Below are 13799 nucleotides of genomic sequence, written 5' to 3'. Positions count from 1 at the left end.
TGGACCTCAGGCAAATATGTAGCCATCTAAATAGGATTTTGCACTTCAAGGAGGTGAGTAGGCAGAGTCAAAAAAGAGAAAAATGCTCATAATGTTTGCAGTGGCATTATGGCAGGAAACTGGACAAGCAAACATTTATTAATGATTCTTCCTATGAGCGAAGGTACCAATACATATGGAGCTTTCCTTCATTAGAGGGACTTTCCCAGTGGCAGAGACCTGGTTGTTCTGTAACAAACCTGTGTGCCCTAGAATTGAGCCCCCAGAAACCAAAACAGTCAGAAAAACCACCTGCTATTCATCAAAGAACCACTGAATCCATGAAGTTTTGGGATGACTTTCTCTTCACTGGTGTTTTTCTGTTACTTCTCAGTGGAAAAAATACATCAGTAAATTTTCAGTTTTCAAGAGGCAGAAAGACATTCTCTTATTAAGAAAATTTCTCTTCTTGAACATATTAGGAAAGCTACTGCGCTACTGCAGCTCCATCTGTATCTGATGTATGTTCTGTACTGTACATCTTTACTCCAAATTTGCTTAGAAATATGTATGAGTGTAAGTAATTTAGAAAAAGGCAGCAATATGACTAAATGCTGGAGCACAGACATTTGATTTCACTTCATCTTTGTTAAGGTACATTAATCTTGCAAAAGTAAAATACTATTAATGGTAATTAGAAAGAAAGAAGTATGTTACTTTTAAGCTGATTTACTTCTCTGGGCAAGACCACTTTATTTTAGTGCATTCAAAGTTCAAGGACAATAATATACACACTTGCAGGCAACCCAGGTGGTCAGCCATTCATCTGGACTTGATAGGCAAATGTTCACTTACAATTAATTTTATCTTCACAATAGTTCCTCTGTATTTTCAACATCTGTTAACAGAGCCCTAAACATGTGAATTATGCTAAATTTTTGTCCTGGTCGCTCTGCTTCTGTGATATGATCTATTGTAAAAATATCAAGCTGAAATTGGATCAGGAAAGCAGACTTGCAATTGTGAGCTATCAAAACGATGTAGTGTTGTTATACAGTATAGTTTCAGAAAATATAGCAGCAAAAAGATTGCTGTGGCTATATTTAAGCTGTGAGAATAGAAAAGTAGTAGAAAAGTAGACACTTGCAAGGCTTTTTTTCCCCCAGTATTGCAATTTGAGATTTTAGGTTGACTGGGGAAATTATATGTATTGAGTATGGAAAGCTAAGGGTTTTTTGGGGGAGTTGGGGGGGGGGGGGGGGGGGAGGGGAGAATAATGTATAAGGATTGTTATTTAAAAAAAGAACATCAATATTTGAAGCTATTTTACTTTAGAGGCAAATATCTTGAAAGAGGTAGTAAATATTTTGCCAATGTTCCACGTAGTAATGCAGTCATTAAAGTCAGTCACTGCATTTGCTTCACCAAATACACATATAAATGATTGCACTAACATCTACTCTATCAACTTAATAACATTCATTGTGAAACTGTTGGTTGCAGCTCCAATTCAAATAAAAAGACCTGGTGAAGTTGATTAGTGGTGCTCCATGCTAGCAGATCCCACAGCAGAATTGGTGACTGTAACTGAGGGGGATAGAATGTCACTAGAGCAGATCTTAGTCACTAATACATGTTTCTTGATATATGATTGACTAGTTCAAAGACATTTGTTTATTTGGACATTCAACTACCTTATTTTCCAATGGCACAAACCCATAGTTACAGTGAGGGTTCACAAGGACTTGCTTCATTTTCCTCTTGACAGTTTTTCTTCATACTTAAATAAAAATATGACACTGTACAAATGTAAAAAAAAAATCAGTTTAAATTTAGCTAAAGCTACAATAGAAATCATGAAAAAAAAAAAAAATAAAATGTGAAGTTTCCCCTAGAGTCACTCTTAAAGTAAAAATCATACTAAATTTTAGTTATAACACTCACTGCTAATAAACCAGAATGTCATTTCATTTCACTGTAGAACAAGTCAAGTGGACAGTTTTTATTCTAGTTTGCATTTGAAAGAACACGTGCTACATCCACTCTTACAACTTGAGCCATTTCCACTCAAAATTCTCACCATCCTGTTATAATAGTTAACTCTGAAAGTAATGCCTCCTATTTATTTTCAATCTGCAACAGATGCGAAGAACATATTAATACTATTTGATAGGGGAAGTTCTCAGCTACAAAGCATTATTTTCAACATAGTCACCATGGTTAGCTATATATTTTCACCAGTGATGAACTGTACAGGTTGTGATAACCCACTGTTGCCTACACAGACCATTTTACACTGACCCAAACAGATGGAAGTCAGAAGGCACCAGATCCAGAATATGTGGTAGGTGTGGTAGGATAGTCCAGTCAAGCCTGGCAGTGTGCTCCATGGTCTTCAAACTGTTATGGGGCCTTTTATTATCGTGTGTTGGGAGAAAGGTTATTTTCTCTGTTCTGACTCTGAAAATTTCAGCCTTCAGCTGAAAGCATTGCAATGTAGTGGTCGGAAATGATTGTTTGTCCAAGTTCCAGGAAATCCAGAAGGATTACCCTCTCCTATCCCAGAAGTCAGTGCATCTTGAGCTTTTTTTTTCTATGGGGAATTCAGACTGCATGGATTGCCATTTTGACTGGCTCATAGTGGTTACACACTGTCTTGTCACTAGTAACAATGTGATGCAGGGAATCGTTTTGAATTAAGATAGGGGAGGTTTAGATTAGATATTAGAAGGAAGTTTTCACACTGAGAATAACACACTAGAACAGGTTGCCCAAGGATTTTGTTGTTGCCCCATCCTTGGAGGCATTCAAGGCCAGGCTGGATGTGGCTCTGGGCAGCCTGGTCTAATGGTTGGCAACTGTACACACAGCAGGGTGTTGAAACCAGATGATCCTTGTGGTCCTTTTCAACCCAGGCCATTCTATGATTCTGTGATATTTGTTCAATAAGAAGTCCCAACAGATTTGCAATTGGTGTTCTTTTTTTCCTGTGTAAGTACTTGTGGGATCCACTGGTTGCAAGATTTGTGATATTTCCACCACTGTTTTCAACATGCTGAAGTGAATGTTAAGGCTCTGTACACAGTTCCCTGGTTGTAATCCATGAATTTGTGAGGGTGATCTCATCAAGACATTCTTCATTTTGTGATGTGACAGCTGTTCAACTTCTACTGCCGTATCACCAACATCTGCCTCTAATGTTGTAGGCCAACATAATAAAATTGGAAGCATTATTTCAGAGCAGCTTTCATAGACTGTCTCAGAACCACATTCGTGGTTTTACTTTGTCTAACCATCGGATCTTGGTAACGTCCAGTTGGGATTTTCCATTTTTGAATCTATCCAAATCTTCCTTGGAGAAGTAGGGGTTCCAGGAAAGGTTTTCACCAGTTCAGTTTTTTGGCTTTTAAGATAAACCTTCATCCTACATGCTTAATCTCACATTTGGATATGTCCTGTTTAAGTGTTTCTGCACTAGTTTCCCCTTAGACAATGTTGCTGAAAAGCTGAAAATGCAGCAAAGGGATGAAATTGTGATTATAGTCATCTGGTTTGGTGTGAATATATTTCCTGGACAATATCACAATCTTGCTTTAGATTAGATAAGATTAGATAAATTGAGTTTGTGACATAAAATAAAGTTGCTGAAATAACAGTGTTTAATGTATAACTAACTCAAAGGAATTTGTAATTTGACAGAAAAGTATTTCACTGCCATGTTTCTTCCTCTATTTTACTTCCTTTCATCAGGGATTTTGCAACATATGCTGTGAATGTTGTTTCAAAGTTTCTGGATGTTGGACACCAAAGTATTAAAATTATTGATAATGGAACAGTCATTTAATTATCCTACCACACATATTCAGGGACATGATCTTGAAAGAAAGATAGGACAACATACAGTCTCTCTCTGAAGAGCCTCTTCCATAGTAGCTTCATTAAATGCAAATAGGACTTCAGGGAGGATGCTAATCAGTGTAAGGAAAGTTATGACAATATGGTCTGAAAGCAATTGTGCAAAAGTATGTTGCAGCAGTTAGAGAAGAATGGGAGCTTAGGCCTTATAAAATCTAAGTACTCTTAGCTGTTTCTTCATTTTCCTTGACCATTTATTAACATGAGTGTATTTGTTAATAGCTACAAAAGCTATGTATTTGTGTTTTTTTTCTAAGAAAAAGTAATAAAACAACAACCTCAGTTTCAATAATTCCCCAGTTTATCAGCAGGATTTCTGCAGACATGCATATTTCCTCCTCTATTTGCAATGCTAACAGAGTGGGGAAAAGAGGCAGTAACCTGGTTTATCCTGGAAACAGCAGGTAGTTTGATCTATTTTTACTGCAGATCATTTCCCAGGACACTGCGATTCTTATATTTTTAATCAAATGTGTGAATCGAAAACCGTGGTGTGACCTTTGGAAGAGACACTGCAGGACATCAGCTGAAGCTGTGAATAGTTTAAGCACAAACGGGAAGTTGACTTGGTTGTTCTGTAACAAAAGGCTGCTGTAATTTGTGGAGTAGGAGTTGCGGTTTCAAAACACTTTTAATTGCTACATTTGATCTGCTATGCAGTTTTGTGTGACAACAGCAAAGAATGAAATGTCAGTGCCCATGTTCCAGCATAAATTTATACAGTGTGAAAGCCAAGAACCCCGTTGATTCCTGCTTTTCTTTTTCTAAGTAAGCGTTTCAGATTTGCCTGAATTACTTTCAGGTTAAAGGAGGAGTGCAGAGACCCTCAGCTCTGCAAAGCACTTAAGAAAATGCATAACTTTGTTCTTAATAAGTCTGCTTATGTTGAAAAGAAATTTTGATATATAGAAGTGAAACAGGGGAGGATTTCACAGTGTCTTGTGAACCTGGGATAACTCACTTTCATACATGGGTCACTGTCAGGATGTAAATGTATTAATACCCACTCTCTATGCTTTTAGTTTGTTATTATGGTAACTTGTCCCCACAATAATAATAATAATAATAATAAATAATAATAATTCCTGAAGTTTCTTTTACTAGAGTGAAGTTACAAAGCTACTTAGGAGCAAAGTCCTGTGGTTTGTTTGTTTTTTGTAACTTGAAAATAAAAATCCGTCTTGTCATATTTTATAATGAATTCTTTTCAAAATTGCAGTACTACAGTTTTTGGGCTCAAAGTGCCATCAAATATTTATGGAAGACAGACTGATTTCCACTGCATGGCTTTCAAAATCTCTTACCCATTTACTTCCTCAGAGGACAATAAAACACACTGGGAGCTGCCTGTTGCTTCTTGTTTAGATCTGCACTGTATGATCCTGGCATCGAAGTCTTCCCATAGACTGTGAGAATGAAATGTAAATCCTCTGTGAGCAAATCCCAAAGTGACCCACTGGTCTTTACTGAAGCCAGGAATATGATAGAGTTGGCCATTTTTACACAAGCAATGTAAGAATATGCTATTAGTAAAGAAGAACAGAATCTTTCCTGAAATATGGTGTTACCGTTCACATAAACAAGAAGCATAATTTTAAGATAATGGTCATTAATTGTAGGAAAACAAAATTCTTTTTGGTATCTATACAAATATTTCTTCTTCCTTTGTCAACCAGGAGATCCATTTTGACAGGATCATCAGAAATCGTTTTGAAACCTTAAATATGTGGAAATTTGTACCCTTATGCACAAATACTCATCATCCTCAAATCCCTCAGAAGACTTCTTTGTGCAGAATTAAAGAGTTATTTTTTCATAGATACTCAGCTAGCACTTAAAGAGTACAAGTTTGTTCTTTTGATTTTTTTTTTTTTACTTTTATTACTATTCTTTAAAACCAATTATAAATGTAAAGTTTTAGCTGTCGATATTGTGCAACTAATGAAAATGGAAAGATCTGTCTTTTCACTATAGCCTACTCTGCTCTATTGTCTCTACAATTCAAATATCTATTTTCAGGAACACCTGTCTAAAACTTTTGTAAATGAGCTAATAACACCACAAGTTATTTGCTTACAGTAGTGTTAGCACAAATCATGGTTTAGGGCATCTTTCATGAGAAAATTCTGCAGCAATGAATTCATGTTGACACTTTGATACATTTTTCAAGCTTGGTGCAAGGATTTTTAGTCTGTTTCTTCCATTCCTTATTATTATTATTATTTTATTGACAGAACTGGAAACCATATTGAATGCATTCACTTTTTGCAAAGGAGAAAAAGACAGGGAAGAAAACTGACAGTTGGAAGAATGAGATGATGAACTACTTTGCAATTTTCATCTCTAAAATAATTGTCATGATGCAGAGAAAAGCTGCTTCTCCTCCAGATCAATAAGTACAAAATAATGTCATCTGCATGTTTGTTTTTTTTTTCCCTGAAAAATTCACAGTAATAACTGTGCATGTTGTCAATAGCCAGAATTCTCATTCTCAAATTCCTGACTGCAGTAAGAATACTGTAAGAAGGAAAAGAAAGTGAAAAATAAAGAAAGAAATGCAGAAAAGACACAAGCCTTTGACCATTTCCTTCTCTTAAAGGTATCCCCGCTAATGCAGGCTTATTGAATTCTTTGCTGTGCTGCTGCTAAAGGGAAATTGTGTCTCATGGCTTTAGATTGCTTCTTGAAAATTGTGTGGAAATACAGAAATGATAGTTTGTGGAGCAAGCAATCACAAGCCCAGAGCTACTCCTGTAAGAGCCACTCGCAAAATATACACTGAGTGCAATGGGGCAGTCAGTCCCCATCGTAGTGAGTGGCTTTATTTGTTGTTCTCTTTCTCAGCTTGTAGGGTTCAAAGTCAAGAGGCTGAGGATTTAATTCAAGAATTCAAGTATTGGACCTTGGGAAGAATACTAATATTCCATCAAAGATTTCCAGGATAATTTTGAAATGCCTTTGTTATGGATGCCCCTGCTTGTTAAAACTCATATTCAAGTACTTCAGAACCTTCCTTATTCTTTCCTTTGTTCTTTCCTTCATTTCTCCTTGGTCCCCTTCTGCCCTAAGTTCCTTGTCCTTTAGGTAAAGGACCCTGAGGAACTTGGCAAACAGTCAGAATTGCTCAATCAGAATGAAAAGTCAATTCAGAAAAACTACCTACCCTTACATCATTTAATGTTGATTTAGTTTTTTATTGGAAATAAGGTAAGGTCTACCTAAGTGCAAAGGCTATTTTTGTTAGCTATACAATTACTTTAGACTCTATCTCTCTGGAATCAAGGTTAAATACCTTAATTGTAAAAAGTACTTAAAACCTACAAATAGGATAAACATATCAGAGTGTCTGGTTATTTTCTCCTTGAAAAGAATTTCTACTTTCTTTTGTTTTTAGAGCACTCCTTTGCCAAAGGCTGAAAGATCCAGCTTAGCTCCTGTTGAACACTGGACTTCACTTCTGTGGACAGGATCACCAAACTGAGAGCAATGGACTAGAACAGTCCAGAGCTTCCCCTCAGCATCCATCAGAGTCAAGAACTTTCAAGCCTCAGATTTCTTTATTCAAGCAGACATTCCCAAGTTGCTCTCTTGATACTACAGTAGCAGTCTCTGGAGTCTGAAGTGCCTGTATTTGAAGTGTGAATTTCCTTTAGCTTGAATGTTCCCTGACTCTGAAATATAAATCTCTAACGTGCCAAAAGCTCTTACAATGTATGAAGGCCCAGTCAGCATTTTTAAAATGAGATAGACTGGGAATACTTGAAAAGCACAAGTTCAAAGTTGAACCAATGAATTTTTATCATTTTTTTTTTTTTAATTTAAAGAAGAAAAATATATTTCTAAAGGCAACTATGTATGTAGTATTCATTTTACATTATAACTTGGGGTACATTTAAAAAAAAATCTGAAAAGCCAAAGGAGTTAGACTCTTTATGAATAATAGCATGTGACTAAGTCAGAACTACTTCTGCGTGTAGTCAGATCTACTGCATTAAGTCGTCAAGTACCTCCCATCACAGCTGGATACTACTGATTTGTTAGACACTACACAATTTGAAAAGAGGACTTTAAGTTACCTTGCTACAACTTCCAGGGCTATGCAGTCCCTCAGTGAAATACCTTTTCAAAAAATACTCCATCTCTATCTCATCCACTGTTTCTAAACGTGTTGTTTATATTAGAAAATTTATAATACTATTTAGCATTGGACAGTGAAATATTATGTTTTTAGGTTAAATATCCTTCCTACATGCAATAGTAAGTACTTTAAGATACAGTATATAGAACAGCAGGGACATTTTTGTGTGGGATTTCAAAAACATAAGTGTACTGTGAGTAATGCAAACAACACTTAGTGTGGGAAATGCCTTATGACAATACAAGATGATGTATTTAATTAAGTGCTGTGTACACACAGTATATATCCCCTCATCCCCATTACAGCCTGTTCCTCATTACTGTCTCTGCTTAGTATATAAGGAAACATTCAGCATTTGCAAAACAACTTCAAATGGTCAGTGCCTTATGGAAGAGATCCTGCTCCATTGGAATGACTTCCATTGACTTCAACAGGACTTGGATCATGACCTTAATCCAGTAATTTAAGTTCAGCAGTCCTTCACAGATTGAGAAGTTCTTGAGGCATGTTATAGTCTCAGCAGCTGCTGATTTGTTAAGAAAGTTTTCTGAGTGACTCTGCATAAGCATGGAACCTGAATGTATGATCCTTTCCTGGACAAAGTCCCCAAATTTTGTCACATAGGGATGACTACTAGAGAAAGAAAAAAAGAGGGGAAATATTGAAATAGGCAATGGAACAAGTAATATTGCTAACTTTAGTTTTGTCTTGCTGTTTTACCTAATACATGGTTTCTAAATTTGGGAGAAAAAAGAAAAAAGAAAAAAAAAAAGTGCAGAAATTGCTAGCACCAGCTGAAGGATGATTATCTTTACTGTGTGGTTTTCGAATCAGGAATGTCAGGAATAGAATCTCCATCACTGGAGACAGAAATGAGAGAGAAACAGTCACAGCTCATATCTCCTGGGGATCGTACATAGGTTTTTTTCTTCCTTTGCAGACCATGCCTTTCTCAAGTTAATACTTGTTTCTTTTTACTTCTTTCTTTCTACAAGTCGACTCTCAGACTAATACCAAGGTAAACTGGAAATTATTAAGATGTTACTATCTGAAAGGAACTCAGTTTTTTTTGTTTGTTTGTTTGTTTGTTTTTTGTTTTGTTTTTTAATTCTTAAAGTTACAAAAGTATTTTTGATTCACTGTCTTTAAAGTCTTTTTCTTCTAAAGTGTGTAGCTTGCTCCAAAGGTAATGCATCCTATTTATTTTTATGAAAACTACAGCAGATACAAAGAGCACTATAATACCATTTGATAGAGCAAATTCTCAGCTACAAAACAGTTTTTCAACATAGTCACCACCACTTGCTGTGCAGTTTCACCAGTGATGAACAAGAGTTTGCATGCCACACCCATAAAAATCTGCAAAACTGCTGAAACAGCATTTCTCACTTGAATATGTGCTTGCATGCACTTTTTGGACTCCATATATGTTGAGAAAGCATCAATGAATGTCAGTGAGTGCCATTTTTTCCTCACGGAGGAATGTAATAACACTCCTTTTCTACCTACTCAATTCCATGCCAGATGCCATTTTTTCAGACTGCTCTCCTGCTGCCATCTGTCACACAGCAACAAAATGCAATGGAATATTGGTGGGAAGGCTTAACCTCTCCTGTGACACCACCAGCATCTGCCTCTGACCTTGTAGACCAGCATAACAAAATAGGAGGCATTACTTTCAGAGCATTCCTCATATGTACTAGGGTAAAGTAGTGCCCAGTGCCCAGATTTATACCAGATTTATACAATAAAATTGTAATCAGTATCAGAAAATATTCAAAAGTAAGGTACTGCAGCACACAGACACAACCCTGGAAATGCTTCCCTGGCTTCACTTCTCTTTTTTTGTCAAGCTGTCTGATAAAAGAGAGAGAACTCTTAAATGTCCTAAGAAAACTGGGCTACTTTTGAATGTCTGAAATCTCATGATTGATATATTTTGAACAAGAAAGAGCAAGAAGAGTAACAATATTTCAAGAAGTCTTACTAGTCAGAAATACCTAAATGAGACAGAGCAGTAGTCCTATATTTAATCACCTTGTAGTCTAATTCTGTAAAACCTAGGATAAATATTCAGTACTTGAAGTATTTGACTGGCAAACATCAGCAAATATACAATGACTGGCATAGTGGTGGAAATATATATTTTAAATGCATGCTTTATATGCAAGAACAAGCACAGATGTCAACCCAAACTGCTTGTAGAGAGGTCCTGACCCTGGCAGTCCTTGCACAGTCCATACAGGTGTGAATCAAATATCACATACAACTATCTAATTTTTCTTGACAGCTTCTTGTACGTGAAATAAGCGGGAAGTGCTCTGGAGGTTTCTCTCACCAGCACTGCTATGGGGAGAATGAATGAAGTATTGCAGAGTGGTTGGGATGGGTGGGTGACCTTAGGCATACCTTAACAGGACTGCATGGTCCTGCATTGGAACTGTATTGGACTGCATTGGAAGTGGTCTTTCATTCAAGCATTCAAAGCAGCAAAAGACCAACAGGACTTGTTATAAAACATTATTATTATTATTATTTTGTAAATAATGAAAAGAAAAAAAAAAAAAAAAAGAAAAAAAAAAAAAAGAAAGCATGTCAGAAATTAACAGATGAATAAAAAAGATGTGAAGAAGGGATCATCATATCATAGTATCATAGTATCGTGCGAGTTGGAAGGGACCTTAGAGATCATCGAGTCCAACTCCCAGGTTTCGAGCCCTCTGTGTAGCGAAGTGGCACTTCTACCCCTGCGCCACAGGGGGGATTCGAACCCGGGCCCTCCAGTGCCGCAGGCAGGATATTATGCTAGTTGCCATAGTTGGCAATAATTTGATGGTACTGCCTATAGGACAACAAAACAGAAAAGAATATCAGCTTCTAATTCAGCTATGAGGTCCACCTTATATTACAAGCTCACAGTTTTCAGTTATACCCTTTATTTTGTTGATTCTTACACTGAGAAATAAAAGAAGAAGATTTGGGCTGAGCAGACAAGAGAGACACAGACAGAAAATACAACAGCTTCTTCTCTACCAGCCCTGGCTGATTTCTGAACACCAATTATGAGAGGAGTCTTGTTCCCTTGGTGTAACTCTCAGCCCTGTCCTTCCTCATCTTTGTCTTTTCTCCCCACTGTCTTTTCTGTTTAAATAGTATCTGGCTTAGCTTGGCCAAGTCTCCTTTTTTCCCCCGTTTTTCTTTTCTTTCTTTTGTTAACCCCATTACCAGAAAGGCAGCTAATAGTAATGTCTGAAACTGTGTGACACTGGTTCAAGCTTGCCAGGTGTTGGAGTGGATTATAAGTGCTGTACTTGCCTCCCTCCAGCAGCAAGGTTACAAATCAGAGTCAACAGCACAAACAGAAGCTTTTTTGTTTGTTTGTTTCTGTTGTCTGTCTTCCTCATTCCTTTTGTGTGTACTTGTCCTGTTTTATTTTTGAGGGAGCAGGCCCAGATTCCAATAAGGAGACAAAAAATAAGCTCCAGCTACTTTTATTTTCTTTTTCTCTCCCAGAGGGGGAGTTAATGTCATCTTAATACTGCATAAAAAGACACTATCAGACAGGGAATTTTCCTCATAAAAATGTTCTGCAGCTAAAAGAAAGGGGAATAAAAAGGTACTGTTAAAATGAAAGTCTCCTTGAGTACTTTACATAACAAACACTTTGTCTGCTTGTCTTCTATATCTTTCATAAAAGATTTAAAAGATTTTAATAGTGAACATTTGCTGTAAGACTTAGTGGGCCATGTACCCTTACACCCATCTCTAAATGATGTTTAGCTGTTCTCAGCACTATCAGGAGAGGGTTCTCTAAGCACTTTTGCCTCTGAGTTCTTGTGCTCTGAAATAAAAGTAATTCATAAAACATATGCAATCCTCCCCTCCCTCTAAGGTGTTCTCTGGATTGCAATGCAGCAGATACTTACTGCTTAATTTTTGACAGGTGCATTCCATATAGATCGGTGGAGAATCACACAGCCCCTTCAGCTCCTTAGCTAGGGAAGGTGTTACAGTTTGACATTGTTCTCTGAAGAACTGATAATCTCTTCTTTGCAAGGGCTGGTGTGGCAGAGTGCGCCCCTTTGTACAGTAGCAATTCATTGGCTGGAGATGTTGTCATGTGTCACTGGGGTCAACGATGTTTTGGTTCAAAGCTTCATATTATCTCTAATCATCCTAGAGTTCTGAGGGAATTAGCTGATGTAGTTGCCGTATCTGAAAGTCATGGCAATCAGGTGAAGTCCCTGGTGTCTGGAAAAAAGCAACATCATACCCATATTTAAAAAGGATAAAAAGGACAATCCCGGGGATTACTGACCTGTTATGGAAGCTACACTAAGACACATGGAAGGCATGGAAGTGATATGGGAGAACCAGTGAGGCTTCACCAATGGCAAATCCTGCTCGACAACCCAGTGGCCTTCTATGATGGTGTAACTGCATCTGTCTCGACATCAGTAAGGCCTTTGACACAGTCCATCACAACATACTTGCCTTTGAATTGGAAAGGTATGGATGTGATGGGTGTATTGTTTGATCTATGAAGAACTGGATGCAGGATCTAATACATGGAATGGTGATCAATGGCTCCAGTTTGGATGGAGATCGGTGATGAGCGGTGTCCCCCAGGGGTCAGTGCTAGGGCCAATACTCTTTAATATCTTCATCAGTGATGCTGACAGTAGGGTTGAGTGAACCCTCAGCAAGTTTGCTGATGACACCAACCAGTAGACACACCAGAGGGACAAGATGCCATCCAGAGGACCTATGATGGCTTGAGCAATGAGCCTCATGAGATTCAACAAATCTAAATAGTAGCAGACATGAGCCAGCACTGTGCCCTCGCAGCCCAGAAAGCCAACTGTATCCTGGAATGCATCAAAAGAAGCATGGCCAGCAGGATAAGAAAAGTGATCCTTCCCCTAGAGAATATGCACTGTTGAGGCCTCACCTGGAGTACTGCATCCAGTTGTGGAGTCCTCAGTACAGGAGAGATATAGACCTGTTTGAGCATGTCCAGAGGAGGGCCACAAAAATGATTGATGGAATGGAACACCTCCTCTCGAGGACAGGCTGAGAGAGCTGGGACTTTCCAGCCTGGAGAAGGCTATAAGGTGAGCCAATAGCAGCCTTTCAATATCTGAAGAGGAGCTACAGGAATGAAGGAGACGCTCTTTTACAGGGAATGTTGTGATTGAATAAGTGGAAATGGCTTCAAACTTAAAGAGGGGAGATTTAGGTTGGCTATAAGGAAAAAAATCTTTTACAGTGAGGGTGGTGAGGCAGTGGAACAGGTTGCCCAGAGATGTGACGGATGCCCTATCACTGGAGACTTCCAAGGCGAGGCTGGATCAGACCCTGGGCAACCTGATCTAGCTATGCGTTTCTCTTGGTCTAGATGGCATCCAGAAGTCTGTTCCAACTCTAATGATTTTATGCTATCATTCCATGTTGACATGTTTGTCTAAAAGTTATTAAAAATTTCTTTATTGAATCAAGTAAAACTCAGCAGCCAAAACTGAATACTGAGGGTAATAGATGATGAACGCAGACAGGCATACACCTATATGTATGCATGCAACATCTGTGATATTTTCCACATCTGGCATCCCACATGGGTGATTTATGTGCAGCTCAAGGCCTTTCACAACCAGAGTGATATTTTTTCACTGGTGACAATACCAGTTATTAGACATGAATGAAATTACCAGGAGAGACAGGAAGCAATGCTGACGTATTGCATGTGAAAATCAGAAACACAAAGAAG

This window comes from Excalfactoria chinensis, chromosome 3 (genome assembly GCF_039878825.1).
Source record: "Excalfactoria chinensis isolate bCotChi1 chromosome 3, bCotChi1.hap2, whole genome shotgun sequence".
NCBI classification, from domain to species: Eukaryota; Metazoa; Chordata; class Aves; order Galliformes; family Phasianidae; genus Excalfactoria; species Excalfactoria chinensis.
The sequence above is the reverse complement of the archived record's forward strand: the minus strand, read 5'-3'. Positions refer to the sequence as shown.